The sequence below is a fragment of the Oncorhynchus tshawytscha genome, linkage group LG10 (genome assembly GCF_018296145.1).
Source record: "Oncorhynchus tshawytscha isolate Ot180627B linkage group LG10, Otsh_v2.0, whole genome shotgun sequence".
In the NCBI taxonomy this organism is placed as follows: Eukaryota; Metazoa; Chordata; class Actinopteri; order Salmoniformes; family Salmonidae; genus Oncorhynchus; species Oncorhynchus tshawytscha.
The window spans coordinates 38,143,265-38,168,979 of NC_056438.1; the positions used below are offsets into that span (position 1 = coordinate 38,143,265).

The 25,715-nt window shown below is 40.5% G+C and overlaps 1 protein-coding gene across 1 annotated transcript in view; it reads left to right on the plus strand.

The window, feature by feature from the left end:
• Window positions 1-1,387: 1,387 nt before the first annotated feature.
• The window catches only part of basp1 (brain abundant, membrane attached signal protein 1), a 59,193-nt gene continuing 34,865 nt past the window's right edge, over window positions 1,388-25,715 (plus strand). The window contains exon 1 of the mRNA XM_024419925.2: window positions 1,388-1,636. The gene's annotated coding sequence lies outside the window, so the exon portion shown is untranslated. The remainder of the gene's footprint in view (window positions 1,637-25,715) is intronic.

Sequence of the window (25,715 nt, forward strand, 5' to 3'; positions counted from 1 at the left end):
CTGTTTATTGACTATAGCTCAGCCTTCAACACAATAGTAACCTCCAAGCTCATCATTAAGCTTGGGTCCCTGGGTCTGAACCCCGCTCTGTGCAACTGGGTCCTGGACTTCTTGATGGGCCGCCCACAGGTGGTGAAGGTAGGATCCTCAACACAGGGGCCCCACAAGGGTGTGTGCTCAGCCCCCTCCTATACTCCTTGTTCACCCATGACTGCTTGGCCACGCATGCCTCTACCTCAATCATCAACTTTGCAGACGACACAACAGTTGTAGGCCCGATTACCAACAACGACGAGACAGCCTACAGGGTGGAGGTGAGGGCCCTGGCGGAGTGGTGCCAGGGAAGTAACGTTTCCCTCAATGTCAACAAAACGAAATAACTGGCTGTGGACTTCAGAAAACAGCAGAGAGAGCACGCCCCTATCCACATCAGCGGGATCACAGTGGAGAAGATGAAAAGCTTCAAGTTCCTTGGCGTACACATCACAGATTATTTGAAATGGTCCACCCACACAGACAGTATGGTGAAGAAGGCGCAACAGCGCCTCTTCAACCTTAGGAGGCTGAAGAATTTTGGCTTGGCCCCTAAGACCCTCACAAATGTTTACAGGGACCGAGAGACTGAAAAACAGTTTCTATCTCAAGGCCATCAGACTGTTAAATAGCCATCATTAGCTGGCTACCACCTGGTTACTCAACCCTGCACCTTAGAGGCTACTGCCCTATATACATGGAATCACTAGTCACTTTAATACATACTGCTTTACTCATTTCATATGCATATACTGTGTTATATTCTACTGTATTTTAGTCAATGCCACTCCGACATTGCTTTTCCTAATATTTATACATTTCTTAACTCCATTCTTTACTTTAGATTTGTGTGTATTGTTGTGAATTGTTAGATAGTACTGCATTGTTGGAGCTAGGAACGCAAGCATTTCGCTACACCTACAATAACATCTGCTAAATATGTGTATGTGACCAATAACATTTGATTTGATGAATGAAAGATGATAATTGTATAAGATGTGTAAACTCGCCTTTAAGGGGGCTGTGTAAGCGGCTTTGTAAGCTCCTTAAGGGCAGCTGTAAGGGCAACGGTTTCACAGACATCATTGGGATTAGGGCAGAGGGCTGCAAAAAAACGCAAGCAGTTTTACAAGCAGTGTGGTTTGTGTTGCTCATGCCTGTGAGGAGCGTCTAATGGATTAGCACTCTAGGCTCCAAAGTATGAAATTAGGTGAAGTCAAGAGCAGGTGCTGTGCATGTTTGACCAATGAGCAGAGTGCATCTTGTAAACCAATCAACCAATGTTTTAACGAGAACATTCGAGCTGATAACAACCGGGACCGATGATCTCTACACATAATCAAATGCCTATCGTGGCCCATGTGAAAGCCCCTTTAGGCATTTGTAGATCAGCCCTCCACTTCTAAGCAGCGTCGCGCGCCCAAATGATCGCTAGAATGGAGTGAACCGTGTGCGTGCGTGTACGCGTGCGTGGCGCCAGAGAAATGCAGAGTGAGCCACGCAGAACACTACCATAATAGGCACAAGCTACCACGCGCACAGGCGAAGCCGCTTGATAAACTACACTTACTGAAAGGAGGGCTTTGTAACTTCACTGTCAACGGTAAGAATCACTCCATTGAATATTTATTTTTGAAAATCATTAACAATTGCTCAAGTTCGCTTTTTCAAACCGTTTTATTTTCCTGGTGTGTAAGATTTTTGCTTTTCACCTATCCATTTGGATAGCTAGAGCGCACGTTGGATAATGGGGTGTATTTGACAAAAAAGGGAGCACTTCTGAGCAAATGGACTTGACAATGATTACGTGGACAAATCCTAAAAATGTATGAGTAACCTTGTTTGCAATGGAAATGTCATAATTAGTCCGTTTTCCCTTCTATGCAATTCTACCGACAAAATGTCACGATAAAGGGGTGTGTTCTCTTTCTCGTGCACAATGTCTGGTGGAGTATGGACCTTTTCCTCCATACAAGTGTTTTACATGTCTTGATGATAGTGTAGTTTATTAATGTATGAGCTCTTTAAAAGTAAATATGACTGATTACAAACATTGTGTGCTAATGATGCACAAAGATCACAATTTAGGCTAACCAAATGGACAAACTCCACATTTTATAGAGATTGTGGAACATCTCTCCAAATGGAAATTATAGTAATTCCAGAAATAAGATTATTTGCCCCACCTCTTTGTGTATGGAGGTGTGACACATTAGCTGTGCTACATGTAACACACACAGTTTTATCATCAAATCTGAACGCGACCGAATTATGTCATAGGTGACTGATTTATTAATATCATATTTCATCTGAATGTGCACAAATAGGAGCTGCTCAGTTCTTGCATGGCATGTGTGATGAGAAGGGGGTGTAGGCTACTAGAGTGCCTATCCTTTCGCAAGACTCTTTAGCATCATTAAAATATTTAGCATCATATCTGATTCGGTTAAATAATAAGTAAAATATCGTTATCATTTTTAGTGTCCATCGTTGCAATTACATCTCAAATACTATTGGGTTGGAGTCAAACTTCGATTAGTAATGCCAAGTCCTTTGTTTGGTTGGGACGCATGCGCATTGCTTTTAGGGTGTGGATTGCTGGATGCATGATATTCTACCTTGCTTATCAATTGCCTGTCGCGTGTCACGTAGATCGGTATCCTCATCGATAGCCTAAAATACTACTTTATTTCGAAAATCGAGAGATGTGAGAATGTGCACGGGTTCTCTTTTTTACGACAGTGATTAGGGCGGGAATGAGACATTTCGAATTGACATATTATATTATCAAATGTATGACCTGAACATTTGGCTATTATTCAATGACAATTAAAATAGCTAGGGTTCGGTTTCCTTTAATGCATGTTTGTAGGCAATGCAATTTTGGTTTCTGCATCAAGCTACACTGTCGCCTATACTTAAGCCACCTGTCAAGAAGCAGCATAATGCATTTCAGTAACTGCTCTGCTATGGATGCATATCATTTTAACTCATCATTTGGGTATCATCATTACATCTGCAGGAGGGGAATTGGCTATAAATTGGAGGCAACCTGGTGTCTATTCGATGCTGCTATGAAATTATGGCTGAATAACTCATCCCATAAACTAAGATATAGCCTAGTGAGCACCATCCAAAGTCCATGGACTTTGAAATTTGGTCCGTCCGCCCCGGCTTTGATTTCAACGTCCAAAGTAATCCCTTTTTTCACCGATTGGGACTGGCCTTAATTTCAAACTCCACAGCCGTCTGGTGCTTCACTATAGTACTCTGCTGTGATCTACTGTGCTGTCCAAACTTGTGAAACATAAACGTCTATGTTTGGGCCAAATCAAGGCCATTACAGACAGAAATACTCCTCAGTCTCCCCCCTATTACTTACAATAGCATTCACACTGATATAAGGGCTATGGTTCAGGGCCCGGTTTCCCAAAAGCATGTCAAGTTCATCATTAGAACCTTCGTAGGATCATCGTTAAATCTCCGAGCTGTTTCCCAGAACCAGTGTTAACTTTGCACTTGAAAATGAACGCAATCGAATGCCTGCCTCAGACCACTTGATGCGCAGCGCATTGTTATATGCTGTTTTACCCTCCTGTGTCACTTGATTTATTTTTCTATCTGTGACCGCAGATTACTTCAGAACAAAGTTGACTGCAAATACAAAGTTGCCAATGTCTTTGCAATTGATACAAACAAGTATAAAAAAATATGCTTTAAATGAAAACTGAGACGACTGCATTAAAATAAACAGTAGGCTATTTGAATTATATTAAAATACATTTCATGTTCAGTCGAGTTCTGTTTTGTTATTTGTAGGCTAGGCTACTGTCTGTAATTTGTCTCAATATATTTAATGAGGTGTAGCCTAACGTACCAAAACTGTGATTTAATGCTTTTTTATTGGGTAAGCATTAGAATAAGCCACGTCAATATTTGCAGCTGTTGTGGAAATATTTCTCTAGGAGCTGATCTGTCATCAGTATTTTGAAATAATTCTAATGTTTAGGTAAGATTTGAATTGAGAACACTGAAGCGAGATCCTGTCAGTATCGACATATGCTCCAACGATGCACTTAGTGACCATTCTATCTGTGTGATGTTTTGGGAAATGTATGTTACATATTCAGTCATTGTAGGAACGATGCATTGTTAAAACACTCGTAAACCTAAGATCCATCGCTATCGGGGAAACTGGGCTCTGTACAGAACAGTAATGTTCATACAGTAAATTAAGTGTGAGTATAGTAAAGTTCAGTATAATGTACTGTACTCTACTCTACTTGACTGTACTCTATGAAGTAAACTCTACTGTAGGCCTACTCTACTGTATTGTGCTGAACTAAATGCAACTTTGCTCTACTGTACTGTGCTGTATTGTACTTAATCTATGATTGGTTCAGATTTGGCCCAGTCCGGGCAGACCAAATATGGTCTTGTTTGGGGGTGAGTTCATTTAGAATAATACTCAGCATGCTTTGAAAGAGTACATTTACATTTTAGGCTTTTAGCAGAAATGTATCCAGAGCGACTTAGTCAGTGCATTTAACTAAGGTAGATAAACAACCACCTATCATATTCACAGCAAGAAAAACATTTCTGTAACTGTTACGGAGAACGTTATTGATAAATTGTGAAACCGTTGCAAAGTAGACTAAATGATTACGAATACAGGAATGGTGTTGCTGTAAGCTTATGGCTAGCTGCATATGATCTTATTTATTTTGGGGGTCTTGATGTTACCGGTAGGGTGCAATGGTATGTCTTATTTGGGGGATCCAATTCCACGGGTGGAAGCAGAAAATTTAAAACACATGGCTTCTTTGTTGAACTGCCAATGAATGGGATTATGTGTTTCACGTTCACATAATACGGTTTCTGTTTTAATTGAAAACCAAGCAGTTAGCACACTTGGACAGAGGGTACAGAGAATGTAGTAGGAACATAGACAGGTGCTCAGGACATTGCCCTCACTGCTAACTCTAGCCACACCCACTAAACCTCTAATTAGCTTTTGGCTGGGATTCATGCTAATAGGCAGAATGTAAGTATATTAATTTAGATTGACAAAATAAAGAACAAACAAAAACCCCAAACCAATGTTGAAATAATATAAAATGGCCCTTTGACTACTACATTAGACCATTTTACAGTTAATAGGATGGGTTCCTTAGAATTTACTAGGAGTCATAGGGAGTATTTAATCATATAATGTTTATGTTTCTCGATCTAGAAAAAACAAACAATTGAACAAATAGTATCCTGCACTTATGGTAGCCTATAGGCAATATGATTCCCTTCTCCTGCAAAATGTCTAAATGAAAACATATACACTACCATTTCAAAAGTTTGGGGTCACTTAGAAATGTTTTTGTTTTTGAAAGAAACACTTTTTTTGGACCATTTAAAAATACATCAAATTGATCAGAAATACAGTGTTGACATTGTTAATGTTGTAAATGACTAGTGTAGCTGGAAGCTGCCAGTTCAGGACTTGTGAGGCATCTGTTTCTCAAACTAGACACTCTAATGTACTTGTCCTCTTGCTCAGTTGTGCACCGGGGCCTCCCACTCTTTATATTGTGGTTAGTGCCAGTTTGCGCTGTTCTGTGAAGGGAGTAGTACACAGAATTGTACGAGATCTTCAATTTCTCACATGGAATAGCCTTCATTTCTCAGAACAATAATTGACTGATGAGTTTCAGAAGAAAATCCTTTGTTTCTGGCCATTTTGAGCCTGTAATCGAACCCACAAATGCTGGTGCTCCAGCTCCTCAACTAGTCTAAAGAACGCCAGTTTTATTACTTCTTTAATCAGATCAACAGTTTTCACCTGTGCTAAAATAATTGCAAAAAGGTCTTCTAATGATCAATTAGCCTTTTAAACTGATAAACTTGGATTAGCTAACACAGCGTGCCATTGGTACACAGGAGTGATGGTTGCTGATAATGGGCCTCTGTATGCCTATGTAGATATTCAATAAAAAATCGGCCGTTTCCAGCTACAATAGTCATTTACAACATTAACAATGTGTACACTGTATTTCTGATCAATTTGATATTTTAATGGACAAAAACCATGCTTTTCTTTGAAAAACAAGGACATTTCTAAGTGACCCCAAACTTTTGAAAAGGTAGTGTATGTTTTATGCCCACTACGGTCATGCTTCAGATATAACAGCAATGCAACATTTCCTCATCCCCAGTCTCTATACTGTGAGCACCATCTGTCACACAACACCCTGTCTGCCAAGAAATCATGACTGCAATACAAACTGACAATGCTATTTAATGCAGCCAGAATTGGCATACCCTCAAACCGATTCAAGATACCTTGATGTGACCATATCCAAGACAGAGCCTAACGTTTAGCCAAATTTATTCTGCATTTGGTGTAAAATTTATAATTATATACTATGGGCTCTATTTTCGGCTGGCACTAAGGCGGCACTAGTGTCCAATGCACGTTACTTTGCAATCGTCATGCAATACTGCCGCACTGGCATTTTCCAGCCCTAATGCCAGGTTTGGGGGGGGGGGGGTGTTGAGGTGTGCCCTTAAACATGATCCAAATTGCTAATTTCAGGCAGCGCTGATGGATATTTAAGACCAACCACAAGCTGCTTTTAGTGGTAATGCTGTTCATTATAGAATTTATAATTATATTCTCTTTTTAGGCCTTATGAATAATTAATTTAATCTTGCTTATGGACCATGTTTGGCATGTCCATGATTCAATTCACAGTAGACCTAGTCACAGTAGACCTAGTCCTATCAATGTGAATGCGATTGAAGCCATGCTATTACTTAGAATAATGTGGACTGCAAATTAAGTTAACCCTAAACTCCACCCCTACGCTAAATAGGTTAAGGTTATATAGTTAGTTGAAATGTTACTGATAGTCTGTAGCGCATCTATAGATGGACTATCCAAATCAAGTGTAACCAAATGTCTTATTCCCTTCTGAAAATACAAGGTGCAAATGCTTGGTAAAAGCTTAGCAAATCTGGTCCTAGGGTAGAGGTAGAGAGGTAGAGAGTGTACACCGTTGTGAGTCCTAGTTAAGTCAGCTTTCATTTAGTGTGTGAGTGTTCAAGAGTGGGTGCTGAAGAGAATATTACAGTATTTTCTCAACATTTTTTTTTAATAGGGCAAGAGGGGAATCAAAGGCTTGTCAAAAACATTCAATTGTGTGTGGGGGAGGGGTTATAGATGTGCATGTTGGGGTGAGTGAGCATTGTGTGCTTTGAGTGTATTGCAGAGAGAGAGCAAATGTATGTATGTATGTATGTATGTATGTATGTATGTGTGTGTTAACAAGAAAGTGTGTGTCCGGACCCCTCTCTAGCATGGGGTTCAGAGGACAGTACCCGGTCTCCCAGCGCCTCCCCTATCTGCCTGGCCACTCTGTGCATACCTGACCACTGTGTTGTGGCTTTGCCCATGTCTGCCCTGATGCTGCCCACTCAACCACACAGTGAAAGGGTCAATGAGAAGCTAACTTAATAGGACCAGCCCTGTCAGTCATAGGTAGAGGGAATTTTTATTTTTTATTTAACCTTTATTTTGACAGGGAGTCAATGCTGAGACAAAGGTCTCTTTTCCAGATGAGCCCTGTATAGCACCACAAGATACATAAAACTACACATTCATATACACAAAATATGTGTTTTTTAGGGAAACCCATTAGCTGCTAATAAAACAAAAGAGAACATTATTACACCACTACATATCTACAATACAAAAATGTATAATACCACCATACAACAATATTACAATATCTGTTTGTATGCGTGTGTCTGCTCCTGTATCTCTTCAGTCTCCACTGTTTCATAAAGTGTATTTTCATCTGTTTTTAAATCTGATTCTACTGCTTGCATCAGTTTCTTGATGTGGAATAGAGTTCCATGTAGCCATGGCTCTATGTAATACTGTGTGACTCACATAGTCTGTTCTTGACTGGTGGCATGTCTTGTAGGGTATGCATGGGTGTGAGCTGTGTGCTAGTAGTTTAAACAGACACCTCGGTGCATTCAGCATGTCAACACTTCTTACAAAAACAAGTAGTGATGAAGTCAGTCTCTCCTGTCATGAATGTTAGCTGTCTGTGTACTTTTAAGGGCCAGCCGTGCTGCCCTGTTCTGAGCAATTTGTAGTTTTCCAAGGTCCCTCTGTGGCACCAGACCACACGACTGAACAGTAGTCCAAGTGTGAAAAAACTAGAGCCTGTAGGATCTGCTTTGTGGCATGTCTTTAGTAATGCCAGTGGCATTCTTTTAGTAAAGATTGAAAAAAAGGGGCCTAGACAGCTGCCTTGGGGAATGCCTGACTCTTATGTTGAAGAGGCTTCCATTAAAGAACATCCTCAGTGTTCTATTAAACAGGTAACTGTGTATCCATAATATAGCATGGTGTGTAAAGCCATAATACATACGTTTTTCCATCAGCAGACTATGATCGATAATGTCAAAAACCACAGTGAAGTCTAAAAAAACAGCCCCCACAATCTATTTATCATCAGTTTCTCTCAGCCAATCAGTCATTTGTGTAAGTGCCATGCTTGTTGAATGTTCTTCCCTATAAGCGTGCTAAAAGTCTGTCAATTTGTTTCTGTAGTATAGCATTGTATCTGGTCAAACACCAAGCTGATAACAGGCTGATTTTGGTCGGCTATTTGATAAAGTAAACGGGGCTTTACTATTCTAGCGGAATTACTTTTGCTTCCCTCCAAGCCTGAGGGCACACACTTTCTAGTAGGCTTAGATTGAAGATGTGGCAAATAGGAGTGGCAATATCGTCCGCTGTTATCCTCAGTAATTTTCCTTCCAAGTTGTCAGACCCCGGTGGCTTGTCATTGTTGATTGACAACAATATTTTTTTCACCTTTCCACACACTCTTTACAGATTTCAAAACTACAATGCTTGTCTTTCATAATTTGATCAGTTAAACTTGGATGTGTAGTTTCAGAATTTTGCTTCTGGCATGTTTGCTAAGTTTGCTAATCTTGGCAATAAAAAATATAATTAAAGTAATTGTCAATATCAGTGGATTTTGTGATGAATGAGCCATCTGATTCAATGCATGATGGAGCTGAGTTTGCCTTTTTTGCCAAAATGTAATTTAAGGTGCTCAAGGTTTTTCCTCATCTTTATAAAATTTATATTTGTTTCATAGTATAGTTTCTTCTTGTTTTTATTCAGTTTAGTTGCATCATTTATCAAATTTCAGTACATTTGCCAATCGGTTGTGTAGCCAGACTTATTTGCCATTCCTATTGCCTCATCCCTCTCAACTATACAATGTTTCAATTCCTCATCCATCCAAGGGGATTTAACAGTTAAAAAAAAGTCATTTTATTAATGGGTGCATGCTTATTAAGTAACTGCAATAAGCAATTTCATAAATGTGTCAAGTGCAGCATCTGGTTGCTCCTCATTACACACCACGGACCTACAAATATTATTTACATCATCGACATAGAATACGTTTTGTAGTGATTCCTATGACCTCTTATACACTATTAGGCCCATACTTTGGAACTTAGATTTTCCTAGACATGGCAACTCTATTGTGATCATTTGATGGATTTTGATACTGCTTTAAAGCACATATCTGCAGCATTAGTAAAGATGTGATAAGTACATGTTGTTGATTCCTGTGCTATTTGTAACTTCCCTTACTGATAACCTGAACCAGGTTGAAGGCACTAGTTACAGTTTACATTTTTTTCTTGAGTGGGCAGCTTGATGAAAGCCAGTCAATATTTAATTCACCCTGAAAATATACCTCTGTTGATATCGCATACATTATCAAGCATTCCACACACATCATACTTGGTGGTCTAAAGCAGTTTCCCAGATGAACCTGTAGCCATACTACTTCAACAGTATTTAACATGAGATCTTCTCTAAGCTTTACAGGAATGTTGTTCTGAATACACGTTATTATTCACGACACATGAAAAGCAAAATACAATCAGAAAAACACAGTAAAAAGGTCCCTAGAGGCACCAATTCTTCCCATTTAAAAAAAAAAAGTGTATTGTAGATCGTTGCACATGTAGTAAGGTGCAAGGAAATTAACAGCTGCTTTACATAACTCTTTAGATACCAAAGGAGTCTCCAGAGTTAACCAACCCTGTGAACGGTTTGATAACATGTCATTTTAAATCTTAACAGTGACGTTAGGTAAACCGGAAGTTTGTGGAGCAGGGCTTTGTAAACAAAACGTGCGTAATGATGTGATCTACGTTACTCTCAGAGGTTCAGGCAACCTTTTGTTAAAGAATGCAGTGATGAGTAATCAAACTAAGGGAGGTATGAAAAACGGCATCCAAGGGTTTAAGAGTAGAGGCTGCACTTTGACAAATAGTATCAACTATCAGTATGAACAAGAACAGGTAGAAGGGTTGCTCTGCTTCCTGTTGACTAGAGAGACAAGACCTCGTTCTGTAAATAAAGCCCACTTTAAATCTCAGTTTCTTAACCAGCTCAATTGTATATTTAAAAAACAAAACAAATCATTGTCAATCCAAATAAAGTTATTTGTATACAGGGACTCGTTTTGATTACAGAACCATCCGATGAGTGAAGATGTAATCCATCTGAGACAACTTCCGAGAACTTAAAAACAACATGTATTTAGTTTTGCCCGTATTATGTAAGAGTTTTAAATCAGTAAGTGCTTCCTGCACAACTGGACTGTAGCCTTGTCACAGCCAGGTCAGCAGTTAGGGCAATTACGGTCATAATATTAGCATTTGCAATTTTTATTTTTTTATTGTTGCAGATTGACCAATAGCATTTATATAAATAGTGAAAAAAAACAGGTGCTAGTACCACCCCCTGTGGAACACCTTTATGTACTTTAAGCAATTTGGACTTAAACCCATCAATCACGATAGCCTGCGTTCTGTCACTCAGATAAACATGAAACCATGAACAGGCGTCAGAGCTCAGGCCTATCGAGGACAACTTATTCAATAAAGTAGCATGATCAACTATCAAAAGCTCTTGACAGGTCCACAAGCAAAGCAGCACATTTTATTTTAGAGTCTAGGGAATGAGAGAAGGAAGTGCGGTGGGGGTATGCTGTCTAGCCACGTTTATACCTGGTACTAATATGCGTCCTTTGTCCTGATCTTGTCCAACTGATCTTGTGCCTAACTACCTCCCATATGTAGTTAGGCACACATTGTAGACAGATCTTGACAGTTAAACCATTTAAATCCTCATTATCCAGCTTTCTAAAATCATTGACAGGTGGCACCACCAACACTTATGACATAAGTATCATTTTGAAGAATATCTGTCAAATGATTTGCGTACAGGGAGGCACCAGGACATTTAGCATGTGTAGATGCATATATGAAAATGTGGGCACAACCAGAATGTGAACAAGATCAGGACAAAGGATTCATGTTAGCGCCAGGTATAAACAAATCTTCAATTTGGTTTGAGGCAACAGGCCTAAGGGATTGACATGCAAAAAAAGAGGGTAGTGCGGGATGTGCTATTTTAAGAGTGAGGGCTCGACTCAATCTGTATCGCTGAAGCGTTACAGATTGTGCGATCTAAATGTATGAACCAACATATGCACCTTTTACCGTGAATGCAGTCAACGCTAACGCAGGAACATTATCTTTAGTGGATAAATGCAGTAAGCCTGCAGCAAAATGTGTACCTTACGCAAAAACGCAATGCAAGAACGCAATTAGGATTGTCATGCTGTGTAGGTAATTGCTTTTTTGCATTGCGTACTTGCATAATGTATAAATTAGTCTTAAGAGACACAGCAGGCAGACACTGGGATGTAGGTGTGCATGAGAGTGGTGCGTTGGTGGCAGCTGGGGGATCCAGTCTGGAATAGTATTGATTGACAGTGGATGCCTAGACAAAACCAAGGGATGCTAGTCATCAGGACTTTCCTTTACAGTGATTGTGGGAAGCCAAGTGGCGACCCTATATACCTGTACATACAGTTGAAGTCGGAAGTTTACATAAACCTTAGCCAAATACATTTAAACTCAGTTTTTCACAATTCCTGACATTTAATCCTTGTAAAAATACCCTGTCTTAGTTCAGTTAGGATCATCACTTTATTTTAAGAATGTGGACTGTCAGAAAAATAGTGATTTATTTCAGCTTTTATTTCTTTCATCACATTCCCAGTGGGTCTGAAGTTTACATACACTCAATTAGTATTTGGTAGCATTGCCTTTAAATTGTTCAACTTGGGTCAAAAGTTTCGGGTAGCCTTCCAAAAGCTTCCCACAATAAGTTGGGTGAATTTTTGCCCATTCCTCCTCCTGACAGATCTGGTGTAACTGAGTCAGGTTTGTAGGCCTCCTTGCTCACTCATGCTTTAACAGTTCTGCCCACAATTCTTTTTTTTTCTGAGGTTATGGCTGATTTTCTTTTGATTTTCCCATGACGTCAAGCAAAGAGGCACGGAGTTTGAAGGTAGGCCTTGAAATACATCCACAGGTACACCTCCAATTGACTCAAATTATGTCAATTAGCCTATCAGAAGCTTCTAAAGCCATGACTTAATTTTCTAGAATATTCCAAGCCTTTTTTTAAAAGCACAGTCAACTTATTGTATGTAAACTTCTGACCCACTGGAATTGTGATTTAATTTAAATACAATTTTAAAAAAATGACTTGCCAAGAATATAGTTTAACAACAAATTTGCGGAGTGATTGAAAAACGAGATTTAATAACTCCAACCGAAGTGTATGTAAACTTCCAACTTCGTATGTACGTACCAGTCAAAATTGTGGACACATACTAATTCCAGGGTTTCTTTATTTTTACTATTGTAGAATAATAGTGTAGAAATGACACATGGAATCATCAGATTTTTAGCTGGGCTTTTTTTGGGAAGTTTTTCCAAGGCTCCATCTGTTGAAATGGAATTATATTCATGTTATTTCCAACAACCAAAGAGCAACTCTGCTGTAAATTCAGCTGCATATTGAACGTTGAAATTGCTGAAAGGCCAGTCTCTTTGGCAAGTAGTGGAAGGTCAGCTAAAAAGACTGTTACACAGACTAGAGATATTCCCCTCCTGGATCAATATTTTGTAAATTTTTATAGTGCCCCTTGTGTGCACTTCCGGTAATATCGTATATGTCGGTATGGTACAGAAATGGTATGAAAGTCTATGTTCCCATCCAAACCCTAATGGAATCACATGGTGGTGAGATTCTGTAGCTAAGGTAATGTCAGACGATTTAATTATGAACTTTGAAAAATGCCGAATTCCTAGGCCAGTGGTCGCCAATCAGACATTCCTAGTCGATCACAAACAGTTCTGTAAGAAAAGCCAACGATAGAGGCTTGGACTCTTTTTTTAAATGATTTGTCTTGCGCTGTTGGCTGTAGGTGCACTTGATTCAGAAGCCCTTCACACCGAGTAGGCAACGTGTTCCCATTTTGAACCATTTAATTTGTCTGAAAAGACAAACTCTGCCTACCCGTCGGACCAGGAGATCTATGGATAAATCGAGTGTGCCTACTGCACTGGCCAATCAGATAGGCACGGTGATTTATGCTACAGTGCTTCCACGACCAGTGGCGACCCGTCATTTGGGGAGAGCCCCACCTGTTTCGCAAAAGAAATGGGAGGGGTTGAATGGACATTAGAAATAGAGGAAGGACTAAAAACAAACAAAATATAACTATTGTAAAATTGTCTGTAAAAAGTGAATAAACTGAAGGCAGAAGCTTAAGTGTTATTGTTTATTAGTTTACTCCAATTGGGGTGGTAGGGTTTGCGTGGAATAATAAAGGTATATTCTCAAAGTATGGGTATGTACATGTATGTATTAGAGGTCGACCGATTAATCGGAACAGACTATTAATTAGGGCCGATTTCAAGTTTTCATAACAATCAGAAATCGTTTTTTTGGGGTGACGATTTTTTAAAATATTTTTATTTTATTTAACTAGACAAGTCAGTTAAGAACACATTCTTATTTTCAATGACGGCCTAGGAACGGTGGGTTAACTGCCTTGTTCAGGGGCAGAACGACTTATTTTCACCTTGTCGGCTCGGGGGATCCAATCTTGCAACCTTACATGTAACTAGTCCAACGCAATAACGACCTGCCTCTCTCTCGTTGCACTCCACAAGGAGACTGCCTGTTACGCAAATGCAGTAAGCCAAGGTAAGTTGCTAGCTAGCATTAAACTTGTCTTACAAAAAACAATCCATCATAATCACTAGTTAACTACACATGGTTGATGATATTACTAGATATTATCTAGCGTGTCCTGCGTTGCATATAATATGACTGAGCATACAAGTGTCTAAGTATCTGACTGAGCGGTGGTAGGCAGAAAAAGGCGCGTAAACATTCATTCAAACAGCACTTTCGTGCGTTTTGCCAGCAGCTCTACGTTGTGCGTCAAGCATTGCGCTGTGTGTGACTTCAAGCCTATCAACTCCCAAGATGAGGCTGGTGTAACCGATCTACATAAAGAGCTCTCAAATGCCCATCCAAGAGGGCTCAAAGTCATTGGCCACAGATACAATTACAGTCACCATAATAAATCAAGTTGACAATCTACTGGCAAATCCTTGTCATATGAAGAGATATTATAGATAAAACGTATTGTTGCTCATTGGCCGTTGGACATAAACATTACACAACAATTTTCTATGTAGGCAATGTTAAAAAATAATATTTAGACATGTTGTGCTTTCCTTAATGTAATGTATTTTGACAAACAAGCACACAAGAAAATTGTTTGAGAAAGTTGAAGTTTTTGCAGTGAACCACTGGTATAACCTAGGTAACCACAGGTTGTTTTCCCCAAAGGCAGGCAGGGTCAAGACGTTATATCTAATACCAACTGGGACATACGTTCTCTCTCCCAGATTTATGGCTAGAAAGTTTGGACTGTAGTGTAAGGTAATCAGTCCATCCAGTATGCATAATAACTCAAAGACGATTACTAGAATGTTTAATTTTGGAATATGCTAGACCAATAATGTACCAAAGACATCTTAAATGTTTTTTAAAATGTTTTATGCTGTGTATAATATGACAATCATTATTTTAATTCTGTTTTTTGGGGGGTCTTGGGCTCATACACAGTTGAAGTTTACATGCACTTAGGTTGGAGTCATTAACTTGTTTTTCAACCACTCCACACATTTCTTGTTAACAAACTATAATTTTGGCAAGTCGGTTAGGACACTTGTGCATGACACAAGTCATTTTTCCAACAATTGCTTACAGACCGATTTATATCACTTATTCACTGTATCACAATTCCAGTGGGTCAGCAGTTTCCATACACTAAGTTGACTGTGCCTTTTTAAACAGCTTGGAAAATTCCAGAAAATGTCAAGTCAATTGGAGGTGTACCTATGGATGTATTTCAAGGCCTACCTTCAAACTTGGTGCCTCTTTGCTTGACATCATGGGAAAATCAGCCAAAACCTCAAAACAAATTGTAGACCTCCACAAGTCTGGTTCATCCTTGAGCAATTTCCAAACTCCTGAAGGTACCACGTTCATATGTACAAACAATAGTACACAAGTATAAACACCATGGGACCACGCAGTCGTTATACCGCTCAGGAAGGAGACGCGTTCTGTCTCCTAGAGATGAATGTGCAAAAAGTGCAAATCAATCCCAGAACAACAGCAAAGGACTTGGAGGAAATAGGTACAAAAGTATCTATATCCACAGTAAAACGAGTCCTATATCAACATAACCTGAAAGGCCGCTCAGCAAGGAAGAAGCCACTGCTCCAAAATCGCCATTAAAAAAAAAAAAAAGCCAGACTATGGTTTGCAACTGCACATGGGGACAAGGATTATACTTTTTGGAGAAATGTCCTCTGGTCTGATCTGATGAAACAAAAATAGAACTGTTTGGCCATAATGACCATCGTTATGTTTGGAGGAAAAAGGGGGAGGCTTGCAAGCCGGAGAACACCATTCCAACCGTGAAGCATGGGGGTGGCAGCATCGTTGTGGGGGTGCTTTTCTGCAGGAGGGACTGGTGCACTTCACAAAATAGATGGCATCACGAGGATGGAATATTATGTGGATATATTGAAGCAACATCTCAAGACATCAGTCAGGAAGTTAAAGCTTGGTCGCAAATGGGTCTTCCAAATGGACAATAACCCCAAGCATACTTAAAAGTTGTGGCAAAATGGCTTAAGGACAACAAAGTCAAGGTATTGGAGTGGCCATCACAAAGCCCTGACCTCAATCCTATAGAAAATGTGTTGGTAGACCTGAAAAAGCATGTCGTAAGGAGGAATGGGCCCAAATTCACCCAATTTATTGTGGGATGCTTCTGGAAGGCTACCCAAAATGTTTGACCCAAGTTAAACAATTTAAAGGCAATGCTACCAATGTAACAGTATAACTTTAGACCGTCCCCTCGCCCATACCCGGGGGCGAACCAGGGACCCTCTGCACACATCAACAACAGTCACCCTCGAAGCATCGTTACCAATCACTCCACAAAAGCCACTGCCCTTGCAGAGCAAGGGGAACTACTACTTCAAGGTCTCAGAACAAGTGACGTCACCGATTTGAAACGCTATTTAGCGTGAACACCGCTAACTAGCTAGCCATTTCACATCCGTTACACTCACCCCGGATCAATAGGCAAAAGGCAATGCTACCAAAATACTAAATGAGTGTACGTAAACTTCTGACCCACTGGGAATGTGATGAAGGAAATAAAATCTGAAATAAATAATTATCTCTATTCTGACATTTCACATTCTTAAAATAAAGTGGTGATCCTAACTGACCTAAGAAATACAGGGAATTTTTTTCTAGGATTAAATGTCAGTAATTGTGAAACTGAGTTTAAATGTGTTTGGCTAAGGTGTATGTAAACATCCGACTTCAACTGTATAGGCTTATGCATAAGCTCTAATATGCGTATGGGTCTTTTTGAATTAATCATCACCTTTTTAAAAAGCACTTCATTTCCCATTCAGTTTCAACCTGTTGAACTTCTTTTATGATACTGTTTTGATCATAAGTGTTTGTGATTTTTCGTTTGCATTGATGTCAGTGATTAGAGGGACAATAGGTCGCTAATGGCATGGCACTCGGCGCTCTAACAGTTGCTTGCGAGTTGGGTACTACCAACACAAGTGGAGTTTACCGGGACTCAACAGTCATGTGGAATTTCCTGTGTGGCTGTAATAAGGTCACCGCAACAGCCCTAGCCATACCATATTTGTGGGCTTGAGAACAAACGTTACGACCCCGCCAGGGAAACTCCTTCCATTCACCTTTGTTTTTGTAACAAAACTGCCTCATTTGCGATATGATTTGGAGATTTTGGCGCAATTGGTATGGGCAGAATGTTAATATTTTTGTAGTGATTTTTTTCCAATTAAAAAAAATGCATTTTGCCTATAGCGAGTGCCAAACACTGTCTGCACATTCCTCAAGATTGTCTATTCGAACAATTGAAAAGTATATGCTACATCCACACTACAGCCCACACAAATTTGTTCAATATTTTGTTTATCAAAAGATGACAGAAACACAATCTCCTGCCTTGATAAAGGCTATATTATTAAATAGGCTATGATGTCACGCTCCTTGCACACAATACTGTGGCCTATCCATACTGTCATTTATTTTAAATAAACTACCAGATAAATGGTGGCCTTTTTATTTGTTGTGTAGTGGGAATAAACCAGTCATGTCAAAGGAGAGACATGTCTTGCAATATGATTATTTTTACTATTATTTAGGCCAATTGAATAAACACCAGGCTACATTCTGCAATCTTACCAATGGAAAATGCATCCGTTTTATCATTAGGCCTACATTTGAATGTTTTCAGTAGTCTATCATTTATTATATGCCAAATTCCTGTGCATCAAACAACTCCATTTCCCATGAGGCCTCCGAAGACATATGATTCTATATAACTGAACAAAAATATAAATGCAACATTGTAAAGTGTAGGTTTCATGAGGTGAAATAAAAGATCCCAGAAATTTTGGATGCACAAAAAGCATATTTCTCATTTTGTTTTTCTCACATTTGTTTACATCCCTGTTAGTGAGCATTTATCCTTTGCCAAGATAACCCATCCACCTGACAGGTGTGGCATATCAAGAAACTAATTTAACAGCATGATTATTACTCTACAATGTGCAGTTTTGTCACATCACAATGCCACAGATATCAAAAATGTCAAGGGAGCGTGCAATTGGCATGCTGACTAAAGGAATGTCAAAGAGCTGCTTCCAGATAATTAAATGTTAATTTCTCCACCATAAGCCGTCTCCAATGTTTTAGAGAATTTGGCAGTACGTCCAACTTGCGTCACAACCGTGTATCCACACCTGCCCAGGACCTCCACTTCTGGCCTCTTCACCTGCGATTTTCTTGTTTTCCTCCACTCTAATGGCCATGCATCGCGCTGGACTGATAGGTTATCTTCGATGGACTGGCCGCTGCTTGGAGGTGTTCACTCACCGATGGAGAATAGAGTTGGTGGGACCTTTTGTTGCTGAATTGCGGGATGATCCACTCCTGGACCTGGCTGGCCGGGTGGGGAGACACGTCATCAGAAGTTGAGGGTGGCGTCCTCCACTTTCTGAGCCCTCTGCGGTGACGGGATTCATGACTGGGATGCCGACATTATCGAATAGCTTCGCTGCTCTGGAGCCTGATGTCCCGGCGCCATCTTCTCATGGAGTGTCGGAGGTTTCTTCCTTATCTGCCAACGTTGTGATGGCATCGCCGGGGTCTAAGGTGGGTTCTGCTTTACCGGGGTCAACAGCGGGCTCTGCTATTCCTGTCATTGTGCGGGTCGAGTTAGAGGAGCCCCTAGTTGGGCTGAGGGCTCCGGCTCGAAATGGACAACAGCCATCAACCATTATGGGAAGCTCCATGGTTAGATTGTTGGAGGTCTGAAATACCCGTACACTTTGTTTTCCTGGAGCTAGGGTATTGGAGTTATCAGAAGTCAAGCCCACCATCAAGAAACAGATTCCTGCTCTGAAAGCAGTTGCGTTGCATATGTGTGTGGAATCTGTAAAGCTAAGAGACAATTTCTTACAGCTCTTGGAGAATGCTCAGAAATTAGCAGGACATCTAATTCTCAGGCCCAATTCCATCTCCTTGCTGTTGCAGGACTGAGTCTTTTAGCCATCTTTGGTCTCTTCACCCATGATTAATGCATCTGACCAAGGACTAGGGCATGTCCTTCATTGACAACTTTGACTCTGGAATGGGCCTGGCTACTTTGGAAGATGGAATTCACCTAGGTGAAAATGGCTCCTGACTGTTGTCATCAAATTGGAAAGGTTCTTGGTCAACTAAATTGATGTGAGGACAATATTAGCCTTATATGTAAGTCAGTTTTTACCATCTCCTCTTTGGTCACTATGGGAGTTCAACATGTTGTATCTGATTGCTATTCCTACTTCTCCTAATAGGTGTAATCCAATCCAGTGTCCTGTTCTTAAATCTCAAAGTAATATGACTTTTATTGAGAAACTGATTTTAAATGCAGAAAATGTTTGACATTTTTACATCTTAACATTCATAGTTTATTACATGAAATGGATAATGTCAAGATCTGGCCCTCTCAGGCAGACCCTGAATTTCTTTTAAAATCTGAAAACTGGTTAACTGATAGCAACCTGAGTCCAGGGTTTTATGGATGGTTACAATGTGTTTAGGGCTGATACGAAAGGCAAAGGTGGTGGTGTTGCTGTTTCTACAAATAATCTTATTTTTGTGTCTGTTAAAGGCTACCTATATTCCTAAACCATTTAAATTGTTGGCTTTAAGTCTTCAGTTAGATTCCATTTTGTTAACCCTTCGACCAGAAGTATGTATTGAACAAACTCAGTGATTTAGTTGCCATTTTTACTACCCCAGAGGTGTTGATCGCTGGAGATTTTAATCTTGCATGGGGAACAGTCAGGCTATTTTGAGAATTCTGTGAGTAAAACTAGTTAATAAAGCAAAATCTTATTATTATTATTATGTTAATACACTATCTGAATGTACAGGAAACCAGCTAAATTTTGAAAAGCTGTTGTGTCGCTTACAGGGGGGTCTCTTCTCTCCCCCCGAAAATGTATTTAGATTCTGGCCCTATTACCAACAAAATTGATATCATTAATGCATTTAATCACCATTTTTATCTCTGCGGGTTATATATTTGAATGTATTTCAAAGCCAACACTTGAAAATTTTAGTTTGGTTGTTGATGGCGAAAATCTATTGAATGATAGAGTTTTCTTTTTGGAAATTCTTTGATAAAGAAATCCTGGATGCTTTGCTATCATTACACTACAATCAACAGGGACTGTTCATTTGGAGCCTAGTGTGCTTAAGTGTGCAACTCCCTTTTTTATTGCTGGCTCAGTAGCCAACATTGTTAAATAAATGTTGTAAGGAAGTATTCCAAAATCATGGAAATCCACATATGTGCTGCTACTCCATAAGGGTGGCGCTACAAATGATCTTGACAACTATCGCCCCATTTCAAGACTACATTCTTTCACCAAGGATTCAAGAATCTTAGCTAATGTACAACTTTTTTACTTTATCTGATAATTGTATTTTTAATATAAAATCAATAAGAGTTTAGGCTTGGGCATAGTACTACCACAGCAGCCAGGCAAGTTGTTAATGATCTTGTCAATGCCTTGGATGCTAAAAAGAGCTGTGCTGCCTTGTTTATTGACCTATCGAATGCGTTCGACACTGATAATTCTGTTATGACAGAAAATAGGCCTGGGATACAGTGGGGCAAAAAAGTATTTAGTCAGCCACCAATTGTGCAAGTTCTCCCACTTCAAAAGATGAGAGGCCTGTAATTTTCATCATAGGTACACCAACTATGACAGACAAAATGAGAAAAAAAAATCCTGAAAATCACATTGTAGGATTTTTAATGAATTTATTTGCAAATTATGGTGGAAAATAAGTATTTGGTCAATAACAAAAGTTTATCTCAATACTTTGTTATGTACCCTTTGTTGGCAATGACAGAGGTCAAACGTTTTCTGTAAGTCTTCACAAGGCTTTCACACACTGTTGCTGGTATTTTGGCCCATGCCTCCATGCAGATCTCCTCTAGAGCAGTGACGTTTTGGGGCTGTTGCTGGGCAACACAAACTTTCAACTCCCTCCAAAGATTTTCTATGGGGTTGAGATCTGGAGACTGGCTAGGCCACTCCAGGACCTTGAAATGCTTCTTACGAAGCCACTCCTTCGTTACCCGGGCGGTGTGTTTGGGATCATTGTCATGCTGAAAGACCCAGCCACGTTTCATCTTCAATGCCCTTGCTGATGGAAGGAGGTTTTCACTCAAAATCTCACGATACATGGCCCCATTCATTCTTTCCTTTACACGGATCAGTCATCCTGGTCCCTTTGCAGAAAAACAGCCCCAAAGCATGATGTTTCCACTCCCATGCTTCACAGTAGGTATGGTGTTCTTTGGCTGCAACTCAGCATTCTTTGTCCTCCAAACACGACGAGTTGATTTTTTTACCAAAAAGTTATATTTTGGTTTCATAGGACATTGGGAGAATCTTCTGGATCATCCAAATGCTCTCTAGCAAACTTCAGACGGGCCTGGACATGTACTGGCTTAAGCAGGGGGACACGTCTGGCACTGCAGAATTTGAGTCCCTGGCGGCGTAGTGTGTTACTGATGGTAGGCTTTGTTACTTTGGTCCCAGCTCTCTGCAGGTCATTCACTAGGTCCCCCCGGGTGGTTCTGGGATTTTTGCTCACCGTTCTTGTGATCATTTTGACCCCACGGGGTGAGATATTGCGTGGAGCCTCAGATCGAGGGAGATTATCAGTGATCTTGTATGTCTTCCATTTCCTAATATTTGCTCCCACAGTTGATTTCTTCAAACCAAGCTGCTTACCTATTGCATATTCAGTCTTCCCAGCCTGGTGCAGGTCTACAATTTTGTTCCTGGTGTCCTTTGACAGCTCTTTGGTCTTGGCCATAGTGGAGTTTGGAGTGTGACTTTGAGGTTGTGGACAGGTGTCTTTTTATACTGATAACAAGTTCAAACAGGTGCCATTAATACAGGTAACGAGTGGAGGACAAAGGAGCCTCTTAAAGAGAGTCTCACAGGTCTGTGAGAGCCAGAAATCTTGCTTGTTTGTAGGTGACCAAATACTTATTTGCCACAATAATTTGCAAATAAATTCATAAAAAAATCCTACAATGTGATTTTCTGGATTTTTTTCTCTCATTTTGTCTGTCATAGTTGGGAAGTGTACCTATGATGAAAATTACAGGCCTCATCTTTTTAAGTGGGAGAACTTGCACAATTGGTGGCTGACTAAATACATTTTTGCCCCACTGTATACAGCCTGTTTATGGTTTCAGAATTATCTCCGTGACAGAACACCCGCCATAACCTTTTACCCCACTACTTTTTTCAATTTCTGCCTGAAGACATACCCAAATCTAACTGCCTGTAGCTCAGGCCCAGGACCAAGGATATGCATATTCTTGGTTTCATTTGAAAGAAAACACTCTGAAGTTTGTGTAAATGTGAATTGAATGTAGGAGAATATAACACAATAGATCTGGTTTAGATAATACAATGAAAAAAACATACAACAATAAAAAGAAAACACGTATCTTTAAAATGAACAAGATAGGATGATTGGGACAATTTCAGTGAAAAATATGAGGGCAACAGTATTTGTGCAACGTTTCAGAATGATAACTTCCAAAATGAGTGTTCTACATGACATTTATCATGAAGTCACCCAGGTGTCCCACACAAGTAGCCCAAATGTACCCAAGTGGCCAAATTGGTGAAGTTATACATTTAGAATGGAATAACTATATACAAAATACCAAAATGGTATTCTAACACCCCCCCCAAAAAATGGTGAAAAAACATGAAAAAAAATATACATTTACAAAATAACACTTTCAATATTTGGAAGACCCTCAGTCCTCTACACAATATTGTGCTGCTGATGCCAGGTGCCATAGCAGTCTCTTTCTGCTGTAAAGCAGAGGGTCACCAAGCATGTGGTGCAGGTGATGGGGGACTTAATTTTGCAAAGAACACAGCGACGCCTCCATGCTGTGCCCTTTTGGCCCCGAGGCACATCCATGCCTTCAGAAATAAATTTGGGCAGATGAACATCACTTGTGGCAGGAGCTGGATGAACCAATTTCAGTGGGGGATGGAGACCTTGGCCCTGGGGGCTCCCATTCGGAGTCTGTGTCCCTGTGAAAGAAAATGTTCAGTTAGAATAGTTTCACATATGAGCCCTGTATCAACAGGTATAATAAACAGATATATAGTACAGGGAACATAAGGTTGAATATATTATTATAGACCTGCTAGATCTACTGTCTCATTTATATTATGACAGACCAGCTAGATCTACTGTCTTTATTACATTACAACAGACCAGCTGTATCTTCTGTCTCCATTTCACTTTGGCCATTGTTGTGGGCCTGCCCTCCCATCAACCGCCTCAAATAGGCTATTTCATTTCACAAATAATATTTTATATTATTAATTTCAAACAACGGCATTGGCATGAGAAAAACCTACCAGTCCAAAACAATGTCATATCCCTCCATTTGGGAATCGCTAAATGAGTCGTTCCCCAACAATCTCTGTCTCAATTTCCCGATCAATTTTTTCTAAAATGGTGTGTACATCTGTATATTTAGATTTAGCTTTCCCTTACTTAGTCGCCATACTGATTGATATACACTGCTCAAAAAAATAAAGGGAACACTTAAACAACACAATGTAACTCAGTCAATCACACTTCTGTGAAATCAAACTGTCCACTTAGGAAGCAACACTGATTAACAATAAATGTCACATGCTGTTGTGCCAATGGAATAGACAACAGGTGGAAATTATAGGCAATTAGCAAGACACCCCCAATAAAGGAGTGGTTCTGCAGGTGATGACCACAGACCACTTCTCAGTTCCTATGCTTCCTGGCTGATGTTTAGGTCACTTTTGAATGCTGGCGGTGCTTTCACTCTAGTGGTAGCTGGAGACTGAGTCTACAACCCACACAAGTGGCTCAGGTAGGGCAGCTCATCCAGGATGGCACATCAATGCAAGCTGTGGCAAGAAGGTTTGCTGTGTCTGTCAGCGTAGTGTCCAGAGCATGGAGGCGCTACCAGGAGACAGACCAGTACATCAGGAGACGTGGAGGCCGTAGGAGGGCAACAACCCAGCAGCAGGACCGCTACCTCCGCCTTTGAGCAAGGAGGAGCAGGAGGAGCACTGCCAGAGCCCTGCAAAATGACCTCCAGCAGGCCACAAATGTGCATGTGTCTGCTCAAACGGTCAGAAACAGACTCCACGAGGGCCTGATGTCCACAGGTGGGGGTTGTGCTTACAGCCCAACACCGTGCAGGACGTTTGGCATTTGCCAGAGAACACCAAGATTGGCATATTCGCCACTGGCGCCCTGTGCTCTTCACAGATGAAAGCAGGTTCACACTGAGCACATGTGACAGACGTGACAGAGTCTGGAGATGCCGTGGAGAACGCTCTGCTGCCTGCAACATCCTCCAGCATGACCGGTTTGGTGGTGGGTCAGTCATGGTGTGGGGTGGCATTTCTTTGGGGGGGCCGCACAGCCCTCCATGTGCTCGCCAGGGGTAGCCTGACTGCCATTAGGTAATGAGATGAGATCCTCAGACCCCTTGTGAGACCATATGCTGGTGCGGTTGGCCCTGGGTTCCCCCTAATGCAAGACAATGCTAGACCTCATGTGGCTGGAGTGTGTCAGCAATTCCTGCAAGAGGAAGGCATTGATTCTATGGACTGGCCTGCCCGTTCCCAAGACCTGAATCCAATTGAGCACATCTGGGACATCATGTCTCGCTCCATCGACCAACGCCACGTTGCACCACAGACTGTCCAGGAGTTGGCGGATGCTTTAGTCCAGGTCTGGGAGGAGATCCCTCAGGAGACCATCCGCCACCTCATCAGGAGCATGCCCAGGCGTTGTAGGGAGGTCATACAGGCACGTGGAGGCCACACACACTACTGAGCCTCATTTTGACTTGTTTTAAGGACATTATATCAAAGTTGGATCAGCCTGTAGTGTGGTTTTCCACTTTAATTTTGAGTGACTCCAAATCCAGACCTCCATGGCTTGATAAATTTGATTTCCATTGATAATTTTTGTGTGATTTTGTTGTCAGCACATTCAACTATGTAAAGAAAAAAGTATTTAAGAATGTCATTCATTCAGATCTAGGATGTGTTATTTTAGTGTTCCCTTTTATTTTTTTGAGCAGTGTATAAACAGCTGAAGATTCGCTTTACCAAAACATGCGTTGCTCCTTCCGGTATGAAACTTCAATGGCGAATGACTCTTTACGCCGGAGTTTACTACATGGGTTGGTCTTCCAACACATAAACATTACATATTGCCGTTTACCTCCGCTCATTTGCTATCTACCCAGCCCGATTTCAAGACGATCAGTGGTCATTGGGTTAAAATACAGTCAATCAACGAAACAGCTGTCATATCATTGGTGCACAATGATGTCATTACTTGTCTTCAAATCGGTTTCTTTCAGTCAATACGTCCCGTGAAATGACCCACTAGGCTTGTTTGTGTTACAAACGAACCAGTTGATTGCAATGAAACCAAACATGACTGGAATAGTCACGTT